Consider the following 14,778-nt stretch of genomic DNA (forward strand, 5'->3'; position numbering starts at 1 on the left):
AGCTCCTGTGCTAGTGGGATTCAATAATGTCAGCTGCTCCCCTGCTGTCTGTCCGGCAATGTCTCCTGCTTCCTCCACATTCACACTACATCAGATATTAAACTTGCTCCAATTAGGCCTCGGTCTACACCCTGATTCACCCTGGGCTCCAAAAAGCCAGTTGCTGCTCAGAAGTGCCATCTGCACAGAGAAAAACTCTAGCTCCTGTGTTAGTGGGGTTCAGTAACGTCAGCTGCTCCCCTGCTGTGAGTCCGACAATGTCTCCTGCTCCCTCCACATTCACACTACATCAGATATTAAACTTGCTCCAATTAGGCCTCGGCCTACCCCCTGATTGACCCTGGGCTCCAACATCACCAGTTGCTGCACAGAAGTGCCGTCTGCACAGAGAAAAACACTAGCTCATGTGTTAGTGGGGTTCAGTAACATCAGCTGCTCCCCTGCTGTGTGTCCGACAATGTCTCCTGCTCCCTCCACATTCACACTACATCAGATATTAAACTTGCTTCAATTAGGCATCATCCTACACCCTGAATGACCCTGGACTCCAACACCACCATTTGCTGCTCAGAAGTGCCGTCTGCAAAGAGAAAAACACTAGCTCCTGTGTTAGTGGGGTTCAGTAACGCCAGCTGGTCCCCTGCTGTGTGTCCAGCAATGTCTCCTGCTCCCTCCACATTCACACTACCTCAGATATTAAACTTGCTTCAATTAGGCCTCGGCCTACACCGTGATGGACCCTGGGCTTCAACACTGCCAGTTGCTGCTCAGAAGTGCCGTCTGCACAGAGAAAAACACTAGCTCCTGTGTTAGTGGGGTTCAGTAATGTCAGCTGCTCCCCTGCTGTCTGTCCGGCAATGTCTCCTGCTTCCTCCACATTCACACTGCATCAGATATTAAACTTGCTCCAATTAGGCCTCGGTCTACACCCTGATTCACCCTGGGCTCCAAAAAGCCAGTTGCTGCTCAGAAGTGCCATCTGCACAGAGAAAAACTCTAGCTCCTGTGTTAGTGGGGTTCAGTAACGTCAGCTGCTCCCCTGCTGTGAGTCCGACAATGTCTCCTGCTCCCTCCACATTCACACTACATCAGATATTAAACTTGCTCCAATTAGGCCTCGGCCTACCCCCTGATTGACCCTGGGCTCCAACATCACCAGTTGCTGCACAGAAGTGCCGTCTGCACAGAGAAAAACACTAGCTCATGTGTTAGTGGGGTTCAGTAACATCAGCTGCTCCCCTGCTGTGTGTCCGACAATGTCTCCTGCTCCCTCCACATTCACACTACATCAGATATTAAACTTGCTTCAATTAGGCATCATCCTACACCCTGAATGACCCTGGACTCCAACACCACCATTTGCTGCTCAGAAGTGCCGTCTGCAAAGAGAAAAACACTAGCTCCTGTGTTAGTGGGGTTCAGTAACGCCAGCTGGTCCCCTGCTGTGTGTCCAGCAATGTCTCCTGCTCCCTCCACATTCACACTACCTCAGATATTAAACTTGCTTCAATTAGGCCTCGGCCTACACCGTGATGGACCCTGGGCTTCAACACTGCCAGTTGCTGCTCAGAAGTGCCGTCTGCACAGAGAAAAACACTAGCTCCTGTGTTAGTGGGGTTCAGTATCATCAGCTGCTCCCTTGCTGTGTGTCCGGCAATGTCTCCTGCTCCCTCCACATTCACACTACATCAGATATTAAACTTGTTCCAATAAGGCGTCAGCCTACACCCTGATTGACCCTGGGCTCCAACACCGCCAGTTGCTGCTCAGAAGTGCCATCTGCACAGAGAAAAACACTAGCTCCTGTGTTAGTGGGGTTCAGTAACGTCAGCTTCTCCCCTGCTGTGTGTCCGGCAGTGTCTCCTGCTCCCTCCACCTTCACATTACATCAGATATTAAACTTGCTCCAATTAGGCTTCAGCCTACACTCTGTTTCTCCTGTAAGCCCTGGGCTCCAACACTGCCAGTTGCTGCTCAGAAGTGCCGTCTGCACAGTCAACACTTGCTGCCGTGTTATTGGGGTTCAGTAACGTCAGCTGATCCCTAGCTGTGTATCCGGCAATTGCTCCTGCTACCCCCACACTCACACTACTACAGATATGAAACTTTCTCCAATTAGGCCTCGGCCTACACTCTGTTTCTCCTGTAATCCCTGGGCTCCAACACGGCCAGTTGCTGCTCGGAAGTGCTGTCTGCAGAGTCAACACTTGCTGCCGTGTTATTGGGGTTCAGTAACGTCAGCTGATCCCCAGCTGTGTGTCCGGCAATTTCTCCTGCTCTGTCCACATTCACACTACTACTGATTTTAAACTTGCTCCAATTACGCCTCTGCCTCCAGTCTGTTTCTACTATTTACCCTGGGCTCCAACACCACCCGTTGCTGCTCGGAAGTGCTGTCTGCACAGTCAACACCTGCTCCAGTGTTATTGGGGTTCAGTAACGTCAGCTGATCCCCTGCTGTGTATCTGGCAATTGCTCCTGCTACCCCCACACTCACACTACTACAGATACGAAACTTTTTCCAATTAGGCCTCGGCCTACACTCTGTTTCTCCTGTAATCCCTGGGCTCCAACACTGCCAGTTGCTGCTCGGAAGTGCTGTCTGCACAGTCAACACTTGCTGTTATGTTATTGGGGTTCAGTAACGTCAGCTAATCCCCTGCTGTGTATCTGGCAATTTCGCCTGCTCCGTCCACACTCACACTACTACAGATATTAAACTTGCTCCAATTACGCCTCTGGCTACACTGTTTCTAGTTGTTACCCTGGGTTCCAGCACCACCAGCTGTTTCCCAGCAGTGTCTTTGGCACGGGTACTCCCTCCTGCCCAGCCTGGTTCCAGCACGCCAGCTGTTTCTGGGTAGTGTCAATGTCATTTTGCCTCCAATACATTGTCCTGTCGTGTTGCGGTCGGGTTAGCTGACTCTATGGTGCCTGCAGTTTAGGTGCTTCCTATATGGGCTGCGGGATCTGGCAATCAAGGCTGGTTCCGTAGTGCCAATAGGACAAGCTCCCCCTGTAGGACTGTGGGTTTCCGTAACTGCGGCCGGCTCGCGGCCTTGCTTTGTTTTATGTGGACCTTCTGCTGCCTATCTGACTTCCACCACCATTAGCTGGTTCTTTGGAAGTCAATCTTGAATAGGTCCCCTTGGGTTCCAGTACCATCAGCTGGTTCCAGGCAGAGCCTTTGGCTTAGGTGCCTCCTTCTCGGTATCCGAGTTCCACCAACATCTGGTGGTCCTTGGTAGTGCTTTCTGGCACGGGTACCTCCTGCTTAGTAACCGGGTTCCAGTACCATCAGCTGGTCCTCAGTAGTTCCATTGGCTCTTGTACCTTCTGCTATCCATCCAGGTTCCAGCACCGCCAGCTGGTTCTCGGCAGTGTCTTTGGCACGGGTACTCCCTCCTGCCCAGCCTGGTTCCAGCACGCCAGCTGTTTCCGAGAAGTGTCAACATCACTTTGCCACCAATACATTGTCCTGTCGTGTTGCGGTCGGGTTAGCTGACTCTATGGTGCCTGCAGTTTAGGTGCTTCTTATGTGGGCTGCGGGATCTGGCAATGAAGGCTGTTTCCATAGTGCCAATAGGACAAGCACCCCCTGTAGGACTGTGGGTTTTGGTAACTGTGGCCGTCTCACGGCCTTGCAATTTTTTTTCATGGGTACCTTCAGCTACCCATCCGGTTTCCAGTACCGTCAGTTGGTTCTCAGCAGTGCCTTTGGCTTAGGTGCCCCCTTCTCGGTATCCGAGTTCCAGCAACGTCTGCTGGTCCTTGGTAGTGCTTTCTAGCACAGGTACCTCCTGCTTAGTAACTGGGTCCCAGTACCATTAGCTGGTCCTCGGTAGTGCCATTGGCTCTTGTACCTTCTGCTACCCATCCGGGTTCCAGCACCGCCAGCTGGTTCTTGGCAGTGTCTCTGGCTCTTGTATCTTCTGCTACCCATCCTGGTTCCAGTACCATCAGTTGGTTCCAGGCAGAGCCTTTGGCTTAGGTGCCTCCTTCTCGGTATCTGAGTTTGGGCAATGTCTTCTGGTCCTTGGTAGTGCTTTCTGGCACGGGTACCTCCTGCTTAGTAACCGGGTTCCAGTACCGTCAGCTGGTCCTCCGTAGTTCCATTGGCTCTTGTACCTTCTGCTACCCATCCAGGTTCCGGCACCGCCAGCTGGTTCTCGGCAGTGTCTTTGGCACGGGTACTCCCTCCTGCCCAGCCTGGTTCCAGCATGCCAGCTGTTTCCATCATGGCAGCTGAATGATTTACAGCTACTAGACTGTTTGATTACATGTGGGGATTCCCTAGCAACCAGGCAGCCCCCATATGTACTCAGCCTGGCTAGTAGCTGGAAATCATTCAGCTGCCGTGATGAAAACTAAATCTCCGAGCAGTCATAAATACTCGGAGGTCACCCGAGCATGCTCGGGAAGACCTGAGCATCAAATACACTCGCTCATCACTAATAACCTTCCATTTTTCATTGTTAAACCACATCTGCCACCTCTCGGCCCAAGTTTCCAACTTATCCAGATCCATCTGTAGCAGAATACTATATTCTTTTGTATTGACTGCTTTACATAGATTTGTATCATCTGCAAATATCAATATTTTACTGTTTAAACCTTCTACCAGATCATTAATAAATATGTTGAAAATATTAGGTTCCAACAATGACTCCTGCGGTACCCCACTGGTCACAGCAACTCAGTTAGAGAATATAGCATTTATAACCACCTTCTGCATTTTATCATTAAGCTTCTTACCCATTTACACACATTTTCCCCCAGACCCATCATTCTCATTTTGTGTACCAACCTCTTGCGTGGCATGGTATCAAACGCTTTGGAAAAATCAAGATATACCACGTCCAGTAACTCACCTTGGTCCAGTCTATAGCTTACCTCTTCATTAAAACTGATTAGATTGGTTTGACAGGAGCAATTCCTGATAAACCCATGCTGATATGGAGTTAAACAGTTATTCTCATTGAGATAATCCAGAATAACATCCCTCAGAAACCCTTCAAATATTTTACCAACAATAGAGGTTAGACTTACTGGCCTATAATTTCCAGGTTCACTTTTAGAGCCCTTTTTGAATATTGGTACCACATTTGCTATGCGCCAGTCCTGTGGAACAGACCCCGTCACTATAGATCCCTAAATATAAGAAGTAATGGTTTGTCTATTACATTACTTAGTTCTCTTAGTACTCGTGGGTGTATACCATCCAGACCCGGAGATTTATCTATTTTAATCTTATTTATCCGGTTTCACACCTCTTCTTCGTTTAGATTGGTGACCTTTAATATAGGGTTTTCTTTGTCTCTCGGCATTTCACCTAGCATTCTGTTTTCCACCATGAATACCGTGAAGAAGGTGTTCAATATATTAGCTTTTTCCTCGTCATTTACAACCATTCTTGCCTCACAATTTTTTAAGGGATTTACGCTTTAACTTTTGTTTCTTTTACTATTGATATAGTTGAAGAACAGTTTGGGATTAGTTTGACTCTCCTTAGCAATTTGCTTCTCTGTTTCCTTTTTGGCAGCTTAAATTGGTTTTTTAGATAAATTATTTTTCTCCCTTTAGTTTTTTTAGAGCTTCAACGGTGATATCCTGCTTTAGTAGTTTAAATGCTTTCTTTTTACTGTTAATTGTCTCTTTGGGTTTTTCCTATTTCTTGTCCTTTTATTCCCACAAGGTATAAGCCACTTACAGTGCCTATTTAGGGTGTGCTTAAGCATTTCCCATTTATTATCTGTATTTTATTCCTGAGGATATTGTCCCAGTCAACCAGATTGGGAGCCAGCAGTAACCAAATGAACAGCAAGAGCCTGAGCAAGACGCTGGGACCGACGTCTATGCTCAGCAGCACCCGCAGCGGCCGGACCTGAATTAGAGACTGCAGAGGCAGATAAGGCTTGGGATCTAACCCACGCAGTGGGAGAATCCCAGCGCCAAACAGATGGCTACAATAAAAGTTTGGAGGCTGTCATTAATGGCAAAAAGTGTGCAACTAAGTATTAACCCCTTTCCGACATTGGGTGTAATAACACGCCCGTGTCGGACACCCTTCCTTTGATGTGGGTTCCAGCCTCTAACAGTCACGGGTGGAATCGCGATCTACCCATGGCTGTTAACTAGTTAAATGTCGCTGTGAAACTCTGACAGCAGCATTTAACACGTGCTTCCGGCAAGCGTGCTGTAAATGCTGCCCATCGGGGCCTGTGTCTCATGAGAGCAGATCACCGATGGGTTGGCATGACCACCAGAGGTCTCCAGCAGACCTCTATGGTTGTCACTTCCAGATTGCTATGAGTGCCGCCCGGTGGTCGGCGCTCATAGCAAGTCAGCAATTCTGTTATATACAGGTTATCTGATCATCGCCTGTATGTAGCAAAGGCGATCGGGTTATGGCAGCTTCTAGTCTCCCATGCAGACTATTGAAGCATGCCAAAGAAAAAAAAAAGCTTTTAAAAATATTAAAAAAATAAAAAAATTGCCCAATCTATCAACATAGAAAATAATTAACCAGACTGCTAAACGGTGAAATTAGAAAAAAGTCAAAACGCCAGAATTGGTTTTTTTTGGTCGCCCCAACATTGCATTAAAATGCAATAACAGGCGATCAAAAGATCGTATCTGCATCAAAATGGTATCATTATAAAAGTAAGCTCGACGCACAAAAAATAAGCCATCATCCAAGCTGAGATCACGAAAAATGGACATGCTATGGGTATTGGAAAATGGCATAATTTTTTTTTTTTTTATACTTTGGAATTGACATGTTTGGTGTCTTTGAACTCGTAATGATCTGGAGAATCATAGTGGCAGGTCAGTTTTATAATTTAGTGAACATAGTAAAAAGGCAAAACAAAAAACAATAGTGGAATTCTCAGTACTTTTTCCCCACTTTCCTGTACATAATATGTTAAAACCAATGGTGTCATTCAAATGTACAACTTGTCCAGCAAAAACCAAGCCCTCACACGGCCATTTTAACAAAAAAATAAAAAAGTTATGGCTCTGAGAAAAAGAGGAGCAAAAAACGAAAACGCAAAAACTAAAATACCTCCAGTCATGAAGGGGTTAATTAGGGTTGCCTTTATTGTTGCACATGTTGTTTATTCAGTTTCTTCTTTGAAATTGTAACATGTAAGTTGAGAAAAGATGTTTTTTGTTGTCTTACTTTGGACCACTAATTAAAAATCCTGAGTATATAACTTTGGTATATTTGCATTTATTTCTGAAGATATTGTACAGTCTAAGAAAAAAATAGAAGTACACATTGTTGTTTTTAATGCAGCTTTTTTTTAGAGGATTCAAAAAGTATATATTATATATGCAGGAATATGGTCTGATCATATCACAGCTATGGGGCAGGGGAGTATGCAAAAGAGTATACAAATATTACAGCATGGGATCACATCTGATTTGTTTTGTGAGGTAAAACAAGTTTTCAAACAGGCAGGGAAATGTTTTCCTTTCAGAAAACAGCAGCTGTGTTCCCATACTGTCATGTCTGTATACTCTCCTTTGTTTCCTCCCTTGCACAGGAGCTAATGAAATTATTATCAAGATATCTAAAATTACCATATGTTCTCTAACCTGTGCCACACTAAGGAAATCCTCAAAACATGATCCGTTGAGGGACCATGAGGACTGGAGTTTGTGAAATACTGCATTAGAGTGAAGGCCCTTTTCTGTTCCAGTATGGATGTGTCCTTGTAAACAAGGAGAAATATTGGTGCGAGTTGGAGTGGAGGAACCTTCCTGACCTGTAGGACACCCCAACCTAAGCTCCATTGAACACATTCGGATTGAATTGAAATGTTACTTGATAGCTAGACCTTTTTGGTCAAAATCAGTGCTTGACCCCACAAATGCTCTTTTGGTTGAATAGACATAAATTCCCACAGACACACTTCAAAATAAAGTAGAAAGATATTTCAGAAGAATGGAGGTTTTTATAGCCACCAAAATGCCCAAAGGTCTGTAATCAGATGTTCCGTGCAGTCATTTAGATTTGATCTCAAGCACATCTGTGTCTGGCCCATAGTCCTGAACAGCTCATCTACATGTTACAAAAACATGGATATCTGGGGAATAAGACATTGGATTGCAGATAACATTTTATGCAGCTTCCTATGACCTACATGCCATATAGACAGCTTAGGAGGGTTGATTCTACTAACAGATTCTCATTAAAATAAGCAATTATGTTTTACTTAAAATAGTACAGTATATTTAACCTTAAGATCATACTAATTGTCAAGGGCAATTGTGTGGGAAATTCCTGGAAAGTCCCACCTGATGTACAGTAGAAGAAACTAAGGTTGAATTCTTCTTGCAATGACAATTTTCTAAAGTATAAAAGTCAAAACTTTTTGGGTCACTATGTATAGAGACTTTTGTAGCCTCATCACTTTCTCAAAAGTGGACAAAACATAGTATTTACACCAAACAAGTGGTGCAAATGATAGCAAAGATCTACTCCAGCTTATAGCAAAGTACGTATATTAAGAGTTTGTAGGAGTGAGATTTGGTTTTATCTGCCATGAGTGCTAATCTATTTAAACTCCTCCTCCTACTCCTCTATCTAACCCGGATACTTTATTGACTATATTTTTTGTCATATTAATGAATAATTGTGTTCCTATTAAATACTAAGTTTTGAAAATGAAAGCATTGGACTGTTGATGCTCCAGATTTTACATTGTTGTACATATTCTACCAATAAACATAGCAACTTTGCAAAGAATATAACTCTTGAGTATTAATTTACTTTTTAATTATTACATGACAGCTGATGCACATAGTCTAGCTCATTTGGAGAGGTCTACAAACTCCTTCAATACGACTAACATTTAATACATAAAAAGGATGGTTTCCTACTTCAAGAAAAAAAATGTTTAAAACAAAATCATTATTTCCCAGATGTATTGTCAAGTCATAGTGATCATTATAAGATAATCTCTTGTTCTTCATTTTCTCAAGACTGTATATGTTGGTCCCTGGTGAATGGTTGTTCTAATGTAGTTGTAAAAAAAAATTGTACTTTAAAGAATAATATATGCATTAAGAAACGTAACACATCTACCCTATCAAAGTTAATCAGCTGAGAACATAACTATTTTCTTAATGTTGGATTTGGGACCTGTTAAGAACAAAACTGGTCTCTGAGTACATTACATTATCCTTTTTTGCTTTGAGCAAGAACAATTTACCTTTACTATAATCATCAAGTGTTGTTTCACCCTAGACACTTGATGGAGAGAATAAGCTCAAGGGTGGACTGTTAATCTGTTGAGGAAAATGGAGCAATGGTAATCTGAACACCAAGGTGCTTTCTAGGGCATTCTTACATGTACAGTGTAAAAAGATCCCTGTAGGATTAAATGCTAAAGCATTCTTGTTTGTAACCATTGAATTAAAACTAGAGGCTGTTAAGCAAGTAGTTGTCAGGCATGGGTACTTTGGGTAAGGTTGGTAAATGTGCCCAGTGCAGGAGAGATGATTGTTGTTCATGCAATACATTTTGAAACAGTGAAAAAAGTGTGAATGCCTGCATCCACCTTACACCTTTCCCTTTGCTACTCCTCTGCCTCTCCATCTCATAAAATTTTCAAAATATTAATAATAACAACTGGAGATGAGGGATTAGTAAAATGCTAGGGTGCAAGTTCAAGTAAGGAGTATATTGGGGTCAATGAGAAATCATAGTATTTTTCTGGTAGACCCTTTTACTCTACTTTAAAGACTGATGATAAAACATTCAAAATTGACGAGAAATTGGAGTTTGCAGGAAATAAATGTTAAAAAGCATTATTTCCAGTATCTTGACTTGTATATAAAGCAAAATGAAAAATAATTTAACATTCATATAATTCATGTAAACCAAAATTTAAATTTTTATCAAAACATTGGAAATTTCAGTGTAATTTAAAAAGGAAGTAAGAACTGCAAAACATATGATGTGAGAGGGACTCAGATACACCCTATATTAAAGATAAAGGAGGGCCTAATACATATTCTGTTCAAATTGTTATGCAATTGTACTCCTAGACTCATAAAGGTTATGAACTCAGTACAAAGCCTGCCAAAAATTACAAGCAGGATCATCCATACACCCTTGAAGGCACCAACTGTAGTACCTCATTTAAATATTGTGAACAAAGTGTGATTATGGTACTTCTACACTCATAAAAGATCTGCAGACAGTGCAAAGCCTACCAAAGTTTACAAGCAATGTCATCCAAATGCCATTGAATGCATCAACTTGAGTGCCCCATAAAAAAATTAAGAAAGTGTAGTTGTGGCACGCCTACACTCATAAAGTCTCTTTACACACTGCAGAGCCATGAAACAATAGTAAGGAGAGTAATAAAGTCATCCATAGACCATTGAAGGCAACAACTTGTGGGCCGAATTAAACATTTTGAAAGTATAGTTGATGCACTTCTAGGATAATAAAAACTTTGTACAAGCCAGAAAAATATTATAAGTAGGGTTATCCAGTCATCCATAGATCCTTACATGCAACAACTATGGGGCATCATTAAAATTGAAGATTAAAATTTTACAACATATTTTCCACAATGGCCTTCTGCTACAGCATCATTTTAGTAGACCTCTCTGCTTCAGGAAGGAGAGATGAAGGGTTCTCCTTGTAGCATGTGTATAGCAGGGTGAACAACCAGCACTCTTTTTTGACCAAGATGAATGTAATGTGAAGGTCACAGGAAAGGCAGGCAGCCAGCCAGCTGGTGTCACTGGCCACAAACGCTTGTCCATGTGTTGGTCGTTAAGTGTACAATCCCACTAACCGCATTGGTAAAGACATGGGTGATATTCCTGGACATGCGCTGGTGTAAGGCTGGGATGCGACATCAGGAGAACTAGTGGTGGTTATGAACTGACTACCAAGGAACGAAATGTGTAAACCTGTAGAAGGCCAATTTCTATTTTTATTTCAAACCAATAGAATTTCACATACAGCACATTCTACATTATTTATGACAATATCCAATTTTTGAACAACTAAATTTGGCAACTTGTAGCAGGCCAATTTTTTCATTTTTATTTTAAACCAACAAAATTTCACACAAAGCAGGTTATACACTATGCATGGCAATAGTCAATTTTTGAAAAACCACATTTGATTTCCTGTAGCAGGTAAATTTTTCTTTTTATTTCAAACAAACAAAATTTCACACATACCACGTTCCACAGTGTATATGATAATAGTTACTTTTTTGAACAACCATATTTGTACACATGTTGCAGACCAATTTTTCTTTTTAATTTCAAACCAATGACATTTCACACAAAGCAGGTTATACAGTATGCATGACAATAGTGAATTTTTGAACAACCAAATCTGTACACCTGTAGCAGGCCAATATTTATTTTTATTTCAAAGCAAGTCTAACCTCTACTGTTGGTAAAATATTTGAAGGGTTTCTGAAGGATGTTATTCTGGATTATCTCAATGAGAATAACTGTTTAACTCCATATCAGCATGGGTTTATGAGAAATCGCTCCTGTCAAACCAATCTAATCAATTTTTATGAAGAGGTAAGCTATAGGCTGGACCACGGTGAGTCATTGGATGTGGTATATCTCGATTTTTCCAAAGCGTTTGATACCATGCCGCACAAGAGGTTGGTACACAAAATGAGAATGCTTGGTCTGGGGGAAAATGTGTGTAAATGGGTTAGTAACTGGCTTAGTGATAGAAAGCAGAGGGTGGTTATAAATGGTATAGTCTCTAACTGGGTTGCTGTGACCAGTGGGGTACTGCAGGGGTCAGTATTGGGACCTGTTCTCTTCAACATATTCATTAATGATCTGGTAGAAGGTTTACACAGTAAAATATTGATATTTGCAGATGATACAAAACTATGTAAAGCAGTTAATACAAGAGAAGATAGTATTCTGCTACAGATGGATCTGGATAAGTTGGAAACTTGGGCTGAAAGGTGGCAGATGAGGTTTAACAATGATAAATGTAAGGTTATACACATGGGAAGAAGGAATCAATATCACCATTACACACTGAACGGGAAACCACTGGGTAAATCTGACAGGGAGAAGGACTTGGGGATCCTAGTTAATGATAAACTTACCTGGAGCAACCAGTGCCAGGTGTTGTGAATTTGCTTTTTGCTCCCTCTAGTGGTTACTAGTTTTTTGACTCTGGTTTTTCTGTCATTCCTTTTATCCGCACCTGGGTCGTTAGTTAGGGGTGTTGCTATATAAGCTCCCTGGACCTTCAGTTCAATGCCTGGCAACGTAGTTATCAGAGCTAGTCTGCTGTGCTCTTGTCTACTGATCCTGGTTCCAGTTATATCAGCTAAGTCTGCCTTTGCTTTTTGCTATTTGTTTTGGTTTTGTATTTTTGTCCAGCTTGTTCCAAATCTATATCCTGACCTTTGCTGGAAGCTCTAAGGGGCTGGTGTTCTCCCCCCGGACCGTTAGACGGTTCGGGGGTTCTTGAATTTCCAGTGTGGATTTTGATAGGGTTTTTGTTGACCATATAAGTTACCTTTCTTTATTCTGCTATCAGTAAGCGGGCCTCTCTGTGCTAAACCTGGTTCATTTCTGTGTTTGTCATTTCCTCTTACCTCACCGTCATTATTTGTGGGGGGCTTCTATCCAGCTTTGGGGTCCCCTTCTCTGGAGGCAAGAAAGGTCTTTGTTTTCCTCTACTAGGGGTAGCTAGATTCTCCGGCTGGCGCGTGTCATCTAGAATCAACGTAGGAATGATCCCCGGCTACTTCTAGTGTTGGCGTTAGGAGTAGATATATGGTCAACCCAGTTACCACTGCCCTATGAGCTGGATTTTTGTATTCTGCAGACTTCCACGTTCCTCTGAGACCCTCGCCATTGGGGTCATAACAGTTTGCCAGGCCAGTATTAAATGTTTAATGCATTGCAGAAGAGGGATTATAAGAAAGAAGATTCTGAGTTTTTTTTTTTTTTTTCTTCTTCCCCTTTACCTCAGAGTGGCTATGCTTGCTGCAGACATGAATGTCCAGACCTTGATTACAAGTGTGGACCAGCTGGCTACTCGTGTGCAGGGCATACAAGACTATGTTATCAGAAATCCTAGGTCAGAACCTAAAATACCGATTCCTGAACTGTTTTCCGGAGACAGGTTTAAGTTTAGGAATTTCGTGAATAATTGTAAATTGTTTTTGTCCCTGAGACCCTGTTCATCTGGAGATTCTGCTCAGCAAGTAAAAATTGTTATTTTGTTCTTACGGGGCGACCCTCAGGATTGGGCTTTTTCGCTGGCGCCAGGAGATCCGGCATTGGCTGATCTTGATGCGTTTTTTCTGGCGCTCGGTTTACTTTATGAGGAACCCAATCTTGAGATTCAGGCAGAAAAGGCCTTGCTGGCTATGTCTCAGGGGCAGGACGAGGCTGAAGTGTATTGCCAAAAATTTCGGAAATGGTCCGTGCTGACACATTGGAACGAGTGTGCACTGGCCGCTAATTTTAGAAATGGCCTTTCTGAAGCCATTAAGAATGTTATGGTGGGTTTTCCCATTCCCACAGGTCTGAATGATACTATGGCACTGGCTATTCAAATTGACCGGCGGTTGCGGGAGCGCAAAACCGCAAATTCCCTCATGGTGTTGTCTGAACAGACACCTAATTCGGTGCAATGTGATAGAAAAACCGCAAATTCCCTCATGGTGTTGTCTGAACAGACACCTGATTTAATACAATGTGATAGAATCCTGACTAGAAATGAGCGGAAAATTCATAGACGCCGGAATGGCTTGTGCTACTACTGTGGTGATTCTACACATGTTATCTCAGCATGCTCTAAACGTATAGCTAAGGTTGTTAGTCCTGTCACCGTTGGTAATTTGCAACCTAAATTTATTCTGTCTGTAACTTTGATTTGCTCACTGTCATCTTATCCTGTCATGGCGTTTGTAGATTCAGGTGCTGCCCTGAGTCTCATGGATCTCTCATTTGCTAAGCGCTGTGGTTTTACTCTTGAACCATTAGAAAATCCTATTCCTCTTAGGGGTATTGATGCTACGCCATTGGCAGCAAATAAACCGCAGTATTGGACACAGGTTACCATGTGCATGACTCCTGAACACCGCGAGGTGATACGTTTCCTGGTTTTACATAAAATGCATGATTTGGTTGTTTTAGGGCTGCCATGGTTACAGACCCATAATCCAGTCCTGGACTGGAAGACTATGTCAGTCTCAAGTTGGGGCTGTCGTGGTATTCATGGGGATTCCCTGCCTGTGTCTATTGCTTCTTCTACGCCTTCGGAAGTTCCGGAGTATTTGTCTGATTATCAGGATGTCTTCAGTGAGTCTGAGTCCAGTGCACTGCCTCCTCATAGGGACTGTGACTGTGCTATAGATTTGATCCCAGGCAGTAAGTTTCCTAAGGGAAGACTGTTTAATCTGTCGGTACCTGAACATACCGCTATGCGTTCATATATCAAGGAGTCTCTGGAGAAAGGACATATTCGTCCGTCTTCTTCCCCTCTTGGTGCGGGATTCTTTTTTGTGGCAAAAAAGGACGGATCTTTGAGACCTTGTATTGATTATCGGCTTTTAAATAAGATCACTGTCAAATTTCAGTATCCTTTACCGCTGTTGTCTGACTTGTTTGCTCGGATTAAGGGTGCCAAGTGGTTCACCAAGATAGACCTTCGTGGTGCGTACAACCTTGTGCGCATTAAGCAAGGTGATGAATGGAAAACCGCATTCAATACGCCCGAAGGTCATTTTGAGTACTTGGTGA

Source organism: Ranitomeya variabilis, chromosome 2 (genome assembly GCF_051348905.1).
Source record: "Ranitomeya variabilis isolate aRanVar5 chromosome 2, aRanVar5.hap1, whole genome shotgun sequence".
Taxonomy (NCBI): Eukaryota; Metazoa; Chordata; class Amphibia; order Anura; family Dendrobatidae; genus Ranitomeya; species Ranitomeya variabilis.